Here is a 14,202-nt window from a genome sequence, read left to right as displayed (position 1 = left end):
ACTGGAATTTTAAAACAGTGACACATTAATAAACTAACCCCAAATTAATTCATCTCAGTTGAAGCAGGGCTGGTGTGCTTGCTTTCCCCCCCCATAATCTACAGTAATGATGAACCAGAGGGTGGCATTGATGTAACAGAGGGTTGCAGTGGTGAAACAGAGGGTGCTGGGAACCTGTGATGATGAACCAGACGTAGAAACAACATAATTCGCGACCGTTGCGCGACGAAATGTAAGTTCGCAATTGCGAACTGGTACGAACCCCTCGCGAACTGGCAGAAATCCTTGCGAACACAAAAAAAAAAAAAAATCCGCAAATTCGCAAGAATTCGCGAATTTTGCGGATTGCGAGTTCGCAAATCCGCAAAATTCGCGAACGCGAGATTCGCAAAATTCGCCCATGCTTAGTGTGCAGGAGTGTAGCATAGGTTTTGTACAGGAAGGGTAGCTTTCCTTTACAAAACACTATGCAAGACACGAAGTAAAGCTTTTTCCAATGTGTATATGTGCTGTAGAGTGCAGCACGCATGGAAAGTCGGAAAAGCATGGAGAAATGAAAGCATTTCTCCTGCTGGCGCCTCCTTTGAAGTGGTGTTAATTTTTGGTGCAAAACCATGTTTACAAATCTTTGTAAATATGGTTTTGCGTCAAAAGGCATGGGTGGTTGCATGGAAACGCCCATGTACTACCCATGTCACGCCCCCCTCGGCACAAAGTAGCGCAGAGCAGTGCTTGGCGCTGTTTTACGCTACATACAGGGTACTTTGCAGCGCAAAACAAAAATTTGCGCTGGTTAGCGTCACTTTTGTGATGCTAAACCAGTGCAAAAGTGTTGAAAATCTGCCCCTAAGTGTTCCAATTAAGAAATAACAGCATAGTTTGCCTGGTATTTGTAAAGCGCAAACTAATCACCCATAAAGGTCTCAAGGCGCTGGGGGCCATCAGGGAGATTAAGTGAGCTATTGGCCAGAGTCACACAGTGCTGGGTTGAGCTGCTGCCGGGAATCGAACTCTGAGACCCGTGCTCCGGAGTCAGCCACGCTAACCACTGCGCCACACCTCTCCATATGTGCAAGTAATACTTGGTATTACTCTAATAACAATAATGATTTCTACCCACCCAAATCCTCATGTGTAAAACCCTGATTCTCCTTAGCTGAAGGAAGGGAAAAGAATATGCAGCCACAAAGTGCTTCTCCTGTGCCTATGCCTATCACAAAAAATGCACAGACTCCAGTGCAAAATGGTAGCAGAAATTATACTGTGAAGTCAAATTGTAGCTCCTACTACCCCACAATCAGGTTCTTCTTTCTCAGTGATGAAGTTTAAGATTTTGCAGCTGACTGGTGGAGGGTTCAGGTTCCACTCTACTTTGGACAGTAGATGTGGATGACTGTTTACAGCTTATAGTGCTGCTCGTATGCACATACTTTAGGGAATGGTCATCACCTGGATATATAGCAGAACATTAATTCTGCATTGATGCCAAATGTCTGTCTGTTCTACTGGTTCTTGTACTAAAGATCTTTACTCTGGGTTCTCTCAGGCCAACAATGCATATGATACTTCCTTACAGAGTTTGTGTGGGCGGGGGTGTGATAATGTGATTTGTGGTAACAGTATGATGTCATATGGAACAGTGAAGAGAGAGTGTTCTGGGATAGAAGGAAGTGAGTCTTTCAAGGAAAATATAATCTGTTAAAGAGTAGGCTAAGTAGAGTATGGAGCAGAGCATTGTAAGCTCCAATAAATAAATTCATAGGCAACATCTGTGTTTCCTGGCGCGCTCTGTTACAATTTTGACAAAGGGAAGAGTTAGTAAAGAAGAAATACATGTTCTACAGGGAGAAGTTCCAGGACCATGTTTACGAAGTAATGTGACTGCTCAATTCATGGGGTTATTAGCAATGACTTGCAATGTAACAACAGATCACCTAATTCTGAGAAAATATCCAAAATTGTTGGACTGTTTAGGCAAACTAAAGGATAAAGCAATTACCTTGCACATAAGTGAAACGGTGAAGCCGGTGGCAAAAAAGCACAGTAGAGTTCCGGTTCACATGCCGGCAAAGGTAGAAAAAGAAGTAAAATAAAGTAATTAAGATATAATTGATGAAGTAACAGGTCCAGCACGGTGGGTGTCACCATTGTGATCATTCCAAAAAAAGACACTGAAGACATTGAGATTTGTGTGAATATGAGAATTCCAAATACAGCCACAGAAAGGGAGAGATATCCAGGTCCTCATCTAAATGATATGATCAGTAATATCAATGGAGCTTTTATGTTTTCAAATCTTGATTTTTGTAAATAATATCATCAATTAAAAATTGAATGAGTCAAGATATATCAAAACATTCTCTACGCATATGGGACTGTTTAGATCTAAACGATTACATTTTGGGATATGTTCAGCTGCTGACATTTTTCAAGAGATTATAAAGGCCAGTACAGAATAGCATGTATTATAGTGATGATATTTTAGTCTTTGGCCAAACACAGGAGGAACATGATCAGGCCCTAGATGGAGTAAGGCAACAACTTCTGAAAGCTGGACTGACTCTCAACCTAAAAAAATTTGAAAAGAATAAAACAGACTAAAAATGTATGAACATGTATTTTCTCATGAAGGAATGAAACCAGACCCTGTTAAAGTAACAGCTCTTAATGCAATACAAAGGCCTAAAGATGTAAAAGACTTGCAGTCATTTTTGGGAATAGCTACTTATTGTGCGAGATATGTTATTGATTTTGCAACTTTGAACTCGCCATTCAGGGAGTTAACAAAGAAGGGGTGATGGTTTTGTTGGAGTGATGATTGTGAACACCCATTCAAAGTGATAAAAATACAGATATCAATGGCTGCAAACCTAAAATATTTTGATCCACATTTGTGTACAGAGTTAGCGGTGGATACTAGCCCTGTATGATTGTATGCAATTTTAGTACAACATAAGCCTGGAACAGACACTCCTAGCTATGTAGTCTCTCATGCAAGTAAGAGTCTCTCTGATGTTGAACAAAGATACTTTCAGTCTGCAAATGAAAGTTTGACCGTTCTTTGGGCATGTGAATATTATTACAATTTCATGTATGGAAAGCCGTTTGTATGTATAACAGACCACCAAGTCCTTGTTTGTATTTTGGGACTCCAAAAACAAAAATGCCACCTAGAATTGAAAGATGGGGAATGAGATTGATGGATTATGATTTTAGAATTATTCAAAAACCTGGAAAGGAGTATAATCTGGCAGATTATTTATCTAGACACCCATTCATGTCAGAGATGGATCAACGGTTAGAGGCAGAGGAATACAATTGTTTTATAATCAAATCAGCAGTGCCAGGAATTATTACAGAGAGAGAGCTCATTGAGGCTACAAGGAAGGATGACACTATTCACGAAGTAATAAAGATTATACATGAGAACAATTGGAGACTAAAAATAGTACAAGTCATTTCAAGTCAAACATAAGGAAATATGATATATTAGCATTTAAAAACATTCAGTCTGAGCTGTAGATGGTTTCTTCTGGAATACTTCTAAGAGGGAACAAATGAATCATTCCAGTCTACCCACAACAATGAGTCATTGACTTGGCACATGAGGTATTTCTGCCACAAATAATTTTTGGAGAGAAAAGTTATAATTCCCAAGGCTGGATCAACAGTAGAGGAAATGGTTCAATCTTGTCATATATGTCAGTGTACTTTGAAAGAAAGAGGAATGGAAGAATTCACATGTCAGAGTTGCCAAATGCTGTATGGGCTAATTTGGCAGCAGATTTGTATGGGTCATTAGATTCAGGACATTATCTGTTAGTAATAATAGATGAGTATTCCCGATTCCCAATTGTGAAGGTGGTATCTTCAACATCAACATCAGTAGTACTTCCCTTTCTGGATGAAATATTTTCTACTTGGGGAATACCTACTGTTTTAAAACTGATAATGGACCACCTTTCAGTGGAGACGAGTTAAAAAATTCATGAATTACTTAGGAATTGTGCATCAAAGAATAACTCCCATGTGGCCTCAGGCAAATGGAATGGTGGAAAGATTGATGGCCACCATTAAGAAGGCAGTGCAAAGAGCAAGACTGACGAAGATGTCAATAAGTCAAGCATTATGTCAAGTTTTGCAAGATTACAGGAATACTCCACATACGTCAACTGGAAAATGTCCTTCAGACTTGATGTTTGGTCAGTCAAGGCAAACATGTCTACCACACCTGCCGACAGATCCACCAAACGATCATATAGAGATATTACAAACAGACAAAGAGGCAAAGGATAAAATGAGATATTATGTGGAAAATGGAAGAAAATGTCGAAGTCAAGAATATCAAATAGGTGATTTGGTATTAGTTCATCAGCAACAGACAAAAAAATCACTAAGTAGATTTCACCCTATACCAATGAAGATAATAAAGGTTCAAGGAACAGCATTAACAGCTGAGAATGATAACAAAACAGTAACAAGGAATAAGACATTTTTCCCAAAAATCATACCAAGTGTTGAACAAGAAGTTGGGCAATTTAATATTCAACATGATAAACAAATACTCAGAAAATCTGAAAGGGGTTTAAGGAAACTTAAGCAATTAATTGAACATTTCTGAAATTGTTTTTTCCCCTCTTATTATCTTGTTGTTTGTAATTTCTTTTTTTTAAAATTTTTTAAGGGCAGAGGGGGACAGTGATAATGTCATATGTTGTAACACTATGATGCTATGATGGCATATGGAATAGGGAAGAGAGCGTATTCTGGGACAGAAGGAAGAGGGTCTTTGAAGGGAAATCTAGTCAGTTAAAGAGTTGGTAAAGAAGAGTATAGAGCAGAGCATTGTAAGCTCCAATAAATTAATTCATACAAAACATCTGTGTTTCCTGCACACTCTGTTACAGGGGGCTCCTTCTCAAGATTCAGTATTCAGGAAACCCTTCAATTTATCTCCCTTTTATATTTTCCTAAATTAGAGGGTATTTGCCTGCTTGACCACTAAAATTTGGTTGAGAGTCAGACTGACCAATTCCATAAATTTGTACGCACATTTGCACACACTACACTCCCTCTTTAGACCAACATGAATTGAAGACTAGGAGTTGTAAAGGTTTATTAAGTGGCCTAAACCTCTAAGGATCTATGTCTGTTAGAAATGGGGTTCTCTATTTGGCAAGGGTCACCTTTGTCCAAATAGGGACCTTTCCTTCTGGTCACGATAAGGGAGTTACATTCCTAAAATAACCCATGCTCACCCCTTTGGTGGCTTGGCACAAGCAGTCATGTATATCTTCGAGGCAGTGTGTAAAGCATTTGCACATAACCAACAGTAATACAGTGAAAGCACTACAAAAGGACACACCAGTTTAGAAAAATATCCAATATTTTTTATCTATTTAAAACAAGACCAAAAACAATAGAACCATACAGTTCTCAGAAATCTTCAATAATTAAAAATAGACTTCAAATACAGTCCTTTGAAGTCAATAGTGCCGTATGGGGCTATCAAAGCATCATGAAGAGCAAATCCAAACAGCTCTGGCTGGCCGTGGAGTCGTGGGCCAGCAACGGTGTCGGGAAGACCCACAAAACAGTGCCTTTCAAAGTGTAGGGTGTCGCCGACCTCTCGATGAGCCCTGAAGGGCCAGCGTCTGCAGGTGCCGGTTCTAGAGGTCGGTGCAGGAGTCGTTGGGCTCTTGAAGTCACACACGTTGCAGATCGAACTCCTCGCGGTTGAACTCTGGAGCGTCGACAGGCATTGACAGGCGCCGCGGCTGTGGTGCAAATTGCAGCAGCGTGGCGTGTGGTGCCCTCAGGTCACGGTGCAGGCAGCAGCATGGTGAAGCAATGTTGGCGGCTGACAAACAGAGAAGCAAGGAGGTGCAAAGTGCGGTATCCACTTGTCGCTGTGCATCGTCAGGTGGCGGAGATGGTGAGACCAGGGTTGCGGTGCCCTCTGCGGAGCCTTCAGGACAAGAAGTGAGCAGCGGCGTCGTAGACAGTGTCAGTTGCTTTTACTTCTGTGGCAGCACAAAACACACAGTCCCCAGTGCTGATGGCAGAAGAGCTCTACCTCAAGCCCTTGGAGAAACTCAATAAAAAGTTCAGTCCAGTCCTTTCCATGCCCAAGACATAAGCAGCCACTGTGGGCCAACACAGAAAAGCACTCAGCAAAGTGGTAGTCTCTCCCCACAGCTTCTCCAACTCTTCATCTTGGTAGTCTTCCTTGTTCCAAACAAGTTCTAAAGTTCTCGGGTCTGGGACCCAATATTTATACCCCAAATTCCTTTGTCCTCTCAGGCAGAGAGTGCCTATGCATAATCCAAACCAGTTCTGTCCTCTCTAGCCCAGCTTCCTGGCAGGGGTGGAGACAGCATTGTTGTCGCTACTTTAGCGGCAGGAAACTGCCGCAAAAGCGGCGATAATGGGCTTGATAATATGCCCTTGTGAATTCCCATAGAAGACCATGTTCTGGTGTGAACATGGGCTTCTATTGGAATTCTCAAGGGCTTATTATCATTCCCATTATCGCCGCTTTAGCAGCAGTTTCCTGCAGCTAAAGCTGCAATAATTTTAACGCCGTTCTTGATAATATGTCCCCTAGTTTTTTCAACCTGCAGAGAGAGTCATTATAAAACCCCAGGGCCCCTGCTCCATAAGTAGTAGTTGGAACGCACTGCAGGTTATAAATCTTAATATAGAGGGAAATAACCCCCGAACCTGCTTTCTGAGAGAGAATAAATACAGTTACTGCTTCCCTGCTTAATTTCATTTGAGAAGCCTTTACCTGGGGCTGCCAAGAGCCCACCGATCAAATGTAAAACCAAGAAAGCTAAAAACTCAAAAGACTGATCCTTAAACTACAAGCACATCTGCCTCCTTCCCGGACTACACGCCTTTATATGAGATTTCCCATAATTTGTTGACAAGTCTAAACTACCCATCAATAAAACAAAGGTCTCTACCAAGATTCTCTAGGAGTCCTTGCCATTAAGACAGCGTTGTCAGCCTATAATAACACCAGAGCGAGTGAATTATCAGTGTTCGGTACATCACTAGTAGCTACAGACAAGTGGGACTTAATTCATTATGTAGATAATTGTAGGAGGACGGAAAGAACACTGGAAACAGATTGGTAAGTGACGAGGTTTATTAGTCACATCTTCTCATGTTGAGGTCCAGTCAAAGAATGCCCCAAGAACATAACCACATTCCAACCGCAAACCTCCACCATTTTAAAAGACAACATTCTTACAATAACACGAGACCGTCACGAGCTGTGACAGGCAATCACCACGCTCGTGACAGCTCGTGTAACATAACAGTACCCAACACTTGCAAAAAACAAGAATGTCATCCTGAAATGCCACAGCGCAGTTTAACCCTTCCAAAGTGTCCCTCATAAGCCTTTGAAACACTGAGGCAGCACTCGCCAAACCGAATGGCATGCGACAAAATCTGTAAAGACCCTCTGGCGTAATAAAAGCGGTAATGTTTTTTGATTCCTCAGCCAAAACTACTTGATGGTACGCGCTGGCCAAATCAATACACGAAAAAACTTGTGCCCCCGCTAGAGTGGAAACCATCTCATGAAGGTTGGGTAGGGGATGAGAATCAACCGAAATCACCTCATTGACACTACGAAGGTCCACACATAGCCTAAGTTCACCAGAAGATTTGATGGAAATTACAATGGGAGAAACCCAAGGGGATGATTCAATTGGTTCAATGATGTTCTTTTGGCATAAATCTTTAAGCATATCCTTCAATTTGCTTCTAAAAGATAGAGGCACATTCCTCACTCTATGTCGAACAGGAATAACATTATCATGTAGCTTGATAACATGCTCAAAACCTTGATACCGTCCCAAAGTGCCACTGAAAACATTAGGAAATTATTTCTTCAAACCATCCACTAATTTGGAATTAACCACAGAAATACTAGATACACTATGTGGTTCTTCAACAGAAACGGGGGGATTGGCTCTGGGATCAATTTTCATTCTCAATTGATATTGGTGGGGCCACCCCAAAAGTGACAAACCAGATTTTGCTACATAAATTTTCCCATCAGTGTGATGGCCAAAAAATTGCAAATTTGCTTCAAAATAACCAATTAAATCAATGTTGTGACCTGTATACCCACCAGGTGATACATCAGGAGCAATCAAGGTTTTGCCCGGCAATTTTTCATGAAAAACATCCAATGAAATAATGGTATACCAGGCACATGAATACACAAAAAATTCCATATCAACACTGTCAACCCTTACTATACAGGAGGGAAATTTAGTGCACTCACCCTCCCCACAGACATTAATGACAGTGTTGACTTGAAATTCTCCTTCATCATCAAAAGTATCACTGTCACAATAATCATGTACACAGTTTACTTTCCTTGGTAAGGATTTACATAACTTAGAGAAATGGCCTTTTTTTCCGCATTTAGAACAAGTTTTCCCCAAAGCTGGACAATTTCTACAATCAGCTAAATGACTATCACTTCCACATCTGAAACAAAGTAGTCTTGTGAACTTTTTTTCTTGCTTTTGATTCTTGAACCTGCCATCTATTCTAGGTGGAAAATCATTCCTTTGTGAATAATTTTTTAAATTTTTTTCAGAATCTTTAGGAACATTAAAGACATCATTCTTATCATTGCCTCTAATCTCCTTCACAAATTTTTCAGAATGTTCAATAGATTTGGCAATATCTATAGCACTGTTTAAGGACAAATCAGATGTGGTCCAGAGTCTTTCTTGTACTTTTTTGTTATTAGTTCTCATCAGAATTTGGTCTCTTAACACTTGCTCATAGGAAATGTGTTCAAAATCACAAGTAACAGCTAATGATCGTAGAGCTGAAACAAAATCTTCAACAGGTTCATCTGCACGTTGTTTTCGTGAATAAAAAATAAACCTCTCCATTACAACATTTTTCTTTTTACCATAACGCAAATTCAATTGTGACGCAGCATACTCATAAACATTTAAATTCCCTGGGTTGACTAAAGGTGGTAGAGTTTTATATTCCTTCAAGGCAATACCACCCAAACAATGCTTTAATAAGGATAACTTCCTCTCAGCCTCACATTCTCCCTCCTCTAGTACGTCTACATATGCTAGAAAAACAGGCTCCCATATCTCCCGAGCCATAGGTGGTTTACCTTGGGATGAAAGGAAGGAAGGAGGAGGAACAATGCCAGACATTTCTAAAATGAAAATAGAATAAACAAAACACTTTTTTTTTTAGTCAGTGTTCACTGCAGAAAGGAAAAATATCAGACAAGAAATGTAAGTTGGTTGCCATGGAAACCGAAAAAAATAAAGGTATCTGCCATAAAATAACATCCAACGTTGAAGTTCCACAGAACTGTTGACAATAGTAAACTTGGAAAACGAAATTAATATAAGTTAATACCTTCCTGTGTCCACTTAAGATAAGGTACTTCACAAGAAAGTCAGTCTTAAAACGACTCGATAATATTCACTTCACTGGATTTCAATTTTTTTTTTTTTTAAATGGCCGCTACGTCGTTTGTACGCTTTTTCTAAAAGGAGTTGACCTTGTTGTGGAAGCGTACCAAACGTGGTTTGCGTGACGTTATCTACAGGAGATCGAGCACTGCAGCAGCGTGTAAGCTCGAGATCTCCCTACGCAACGGTGACTTGCTTGTGCTTGTGCTGGATTCCGACAAGAAAAGCCAGTTTTCCACGAACTTCAACTTCTTGAACGGCTCATGTTAACTCCAGAACGAAACTCCTCCATAACGAAACTCCTCCGGAAATTTTCCAAATCTTTGCTCCCAGCGATGAAATCTTCCCTTAATTCCTTAATTTCCTTTTTTTTTTTAAACGCGGTAATCGAAGATCCCGCCCGTCGCCAGTGAAGGAGGATGGAAAGAACACTGGAAACAGATTGGTAAGTGACAAGGTTTATTAGTCACATCTTCTCATGTTGAGGTCCAGTCAGGGAATGCCCCAAGAACATAACCACATTCCAACCGCAAACCTCCACCATTTTAAAAGACAACATTCTTACAATAACACGAGACCGTCATGAGCTGTGACAGGCAATCACCACGCTCGTGACAGCCCGTGTAACATAACAGTACCCAACAATAATGAAAAGCAAAAGTGCCAAAATACACCCCTGGCGCACACTTCTAGCTAGAGAAATAATATCATATGATTCCCCTGCTCGGCCATAATGAACCCTGGCCCCTAAATTATCATGCAGGGTATGCATGAAAGTCACCAGGGGTACTTCCACTCCAAGATCTAACAAAATCAACCATAGCTATGTCCTGTTCAAACCAGGACTTAATTTGTGCCGGAGCTTTCCGGTGGTAAGCACCAGCACTTAATTTTCAGGGCCGGGTCTTCCCTTTGATCTCGGATGTTGACTAAAGTCACAGTACTGTCACATTCTGATTGAAACTGCCAGGGCCCCTGCCTCGTCGTAAAATTAAAGGTCACTCGGTTTTTGGAATGCGGTCCTCAGGGGGGCTCCTCGGTCTAAGGAAGGAAGTGGGGCAGGCTCTGCTCTCTCCTTCATGCCGTGCCATCCAGTGGGGCACAGAGGCAGGCGAGCGCGAGTGGCTTCCCCACCCCCTAGGCTGAATGAACTCTCTAAGCCTCCCAGTCACAGCGGAGCATGTGCCGGTGTGTGTGTGTGGGGGGGGGAGGAGGAGGGAGATGGAGGGAAAGGGGCTGTGAGGGAATAAACACCGTCAGGGAGACAGACAGTGGGTGAAAGAGCGAGGTAGATATGGAGAGACTACAGAGAGGTAGAATGGATGGACGAGAGGAGGGAAAGTGAGGGGGAGAGATGGGCACACGAGGGACGAGAGAGAGAAGGGAGAAGCTATGGGGAGCAGCAGGTGAGAGGAGTGAGGACGGAGGCTGGAGGGGGAGTCTGGGGTTTTGAGGGGAGAAAGGAGAGCGAATGAACCCCAGCAATGGAGATGGCAAGGAGGGTAAAGGCAGCGGGTAGAAGGGAAAAAATATGGGCAGCTATGAGGGAGCAACTGAAGGTGGCGGTAGACGAGGTAATAGAGACGTAGCTGTAACTTCAATCAAGGCTGTGGGCTGCACACACTGGTTCTGCAGGCTTGTGGTGATTGCAGCTGGCTTCTATCAGGCTGACCGTGCCTGCACTGCGGCTACAATGTATGCTGATGCCCGCCCTGCGGCGCCGCTGAGGCAGGATGTAATTCAAAGTCTGCCCGGGCACCGTGGGGGGGAGGGGGGACTTCACCTCCCGTCCTGTTGCCAGAGCGGGAAGTTTGCAAAGAAGGCAGCTAGCAGGCACTGGACTAGATGCGTTTGGGGACGGGGAGAGAAGGAGCCAGAGGAAAGATATGAAGAAATGGGAACATATTCACGAGGCACACAGCAACAACAAAAAAAATCACATAAAGTCTGGGCTGGTGGCGGCAACTGACAGAGCAGAGGAACACATGCTGATGCCATAAATCTGGGGCAGGAGGCCTGAAGGCGCACCCCTCCACGAGTCTTGCGGTAGGGCAATTAACTTCACTCTAGGTACTGGTTAGAAGGACTTAGGCGCAGTCTGCTGCTCGCACTGGCCTGTCCTCGCTGTGTCTGTAACTATGGCCTAGGCAAATTGAATTATGGCTGTGCCGAGCCGGTCAGGCTCCTCAGTGAGAGAAGTGTCAACCATTTGCCTCAGAAATAGGGGATTGTACAGAATAAAAAGCAGCAAAAAGGAAGTAATGCCCGAATTAAATGACTACAGGTTGCTGGTTCATCGTCAATTTCTACCGGGTGAAAACGGAAAGCTGGTGTAGGCGAGGGTGCTTGTGAATGGCAATCTGTCATGGGGGAGGGTGGAATGGGTGAGGTGACCCCTTGAATGAATGAAAACTCCACCGCAATGATTCCCTACACTGAGTGGTAAATAAACCTAAAACAACCCCCCTGGCTGCTTATTGTCGGGGCATCTGCCACAGTCGTGTGCTCAGAGTCATGGGACAAAAGGACGGGTAGAAAATGGGGGGAACCCTGTGCCCCGCCCCTCTATTCCACAGGGATTGTCCCAAAGCGCGCTCATCATGCAATTCTGCAGAAATTCCCCGGGCGCCGTGCTAAGCATAGCGCAGTTATTTTCACCCAATCCGCAGCGGAGGTCTTGCGCAGCTTTGCAGAGTCCCTACACTGTCTGTACACACTCACACGTGCTATTCCAGCCATATTGGCCAGAGTGACGGGAAAAATGGGAGGAGGGTAGCGGCTGGAATTAAATATAGACTACTGCATATGAATCATTTGGCCTTACAGCAAAAAACTCTAAAAATGAATGGGATGCAAGTTTGATGGAGTAGAATGATACTGAAATGTAGATAGTAGATATAGATAGAGCTATTGCAATAGATACCAACATTATAGATCGAAAGGCTGACATCTAAGATTACATTTGCGAGCATAGAAAGTGGTAATCGCGGGTGACTGCTGTAATGCTAATAACAGATTCCTAGAGTTTCTTGTTTTGCAAATGGGTGCAATTTCTGATGTTTATATGTTCCCCTCGCCGTCATTGCTAACGAGAAACTGTCACTCATAGTCTTTTAAATGTCACTCAGAATTGCTCTGAAATGATAGAAAAGTCACAAATAGCAATCTAAAACCATGGCAGCAATACACGGAGGGCTCTGGTAGGTGATAGACTGTGGGGCTCTGGCAGGCAGTGTGGAGGCAGAGGGTAAAAGGCAGCAGCCCAGTTCTAGCCATAGTCGGCCGAAAATACAGGCTTCAGCAAAACTTCGATAAATTCCAGAAACACACTGAAGCATTACCCACTAGGAATGCTTTCAGCGAGGATCCCTCTTTGCTCGACTGACCTGCGAGGCCCAGATTTCTTTCCCGCTTCAGAAGAACTGTAAATATTGTTTATATGTCAGGAGAAGTGTCTCATTAGTGACCTTAAAAATTGAGCACAATGCCCTTGATCTATTGAATCATATTGTATTCTGGTCCCATGCTTAGGTGGTGATGGGAAACTGAAAGTGTGAGGATGAGGCCTTGTTGCCAGTTAGGGCTTAATATGTGAAAAAACAGAAATGCAGGGGCCAAAAGTTTGTCTTTCGAGCCATTGGGAGAACTTCTGAATGCCAGTGTTGCAAACTACAGAGGCTGTCTGTTCTTGATTCCACCTCATTATGGCTCTTTCTTCACTCTTCACCATTTTACTCTCTTGTTTGTTCTTTTTAAAGCCGGCTTTCTCTGTGTGTCTCTGTTTCCCTACCCTTCTCTTCCGCCATTCAATCTTTTTCACATTTCTCTCTCCTGCTCTGACTCAGTCTGATGTTGAACAATAAGTCCAGGTCTTCAAAAACGTGGGCTTGTTACCACCACCTGCAACAACTAGCACAAATTAAGCAGTGCAGTAAGGGCAGCACCCAGAGCTTAATTTCAGCTGGTGTTTTCCGGTGCTCGGTACCAGTGCTTAATTCTCAACACCTGTATTCCGGTACCTATGAAAGTCTGGCACCTGGCGGAGCTGTCTCTCTAATTTAGAGTTAAGCACAGCAACAGATGTTTAATAATTTATTATACATTATATATGAATAATATCTACTGCTCACACCATTTTTATAGCTTTAAGTGACTTGAAATAGTCTGAATTGTCACACTTCTAGGTGAGTGATGATACTAGTTGTGTTGGTACTGCTATTAGCAGTAGTGCCAGTGAAGGAAAATGCGTGGTGCAAGCTGCAATGGGCTCCCGAAAAGGGTCCTGGCACTGGTTTACTGTGGCTGGAAGTTAACAACATACCCCGGCTGGATGCCTATATGTGACATTTCAATGGTTTATTGCATGGATCATGGATGTTTGTGTGACATTTCCACGTATTTTGGCCTAGCCCTGTCCTGGATGCTTATGTGTGACGGATTATGGCATGCTTTCTGGCCTGGGTGCTTATGTGTGACATTTCCATGCTTTCTGGCCTGAGGGCTTAAGTGTGACATTTCCACAGTTTATTGCTTGAGTGCTTGCTTGTGTGTAACATTTCCATGGTATATGGCATGGGTGCTTATGTGTAACATTTCCATGCGTTCTATCCTGAGGACATGTGTGACATTTTCACAGTTTATGGCTTGCGTGCCAGTTGAGGGTGTGGGTGGAGCCAGTAGAGGAAGTGGGTGGAGCTAGTGATGGAAGTGGGTGGAGCTGGGG

This window comes from Lissotriton vulgaris, chromosome 8, assembly GCF_964263255.1.
Source record: "Lissotriton vulgaris chromosome 8, aLisVul1.2, whole genome shotgun sequence".
NCBI lineage: Eukaryota > Metazoa > Chordata > Amphibia > Caudata > Salamandridae > Lissotriton > Lissotriton vulgaris.
The sequence above is the reverse complement of the archived record's forward strand: the minus strand, read 5'-3'. Positions refer to the sequence as shown.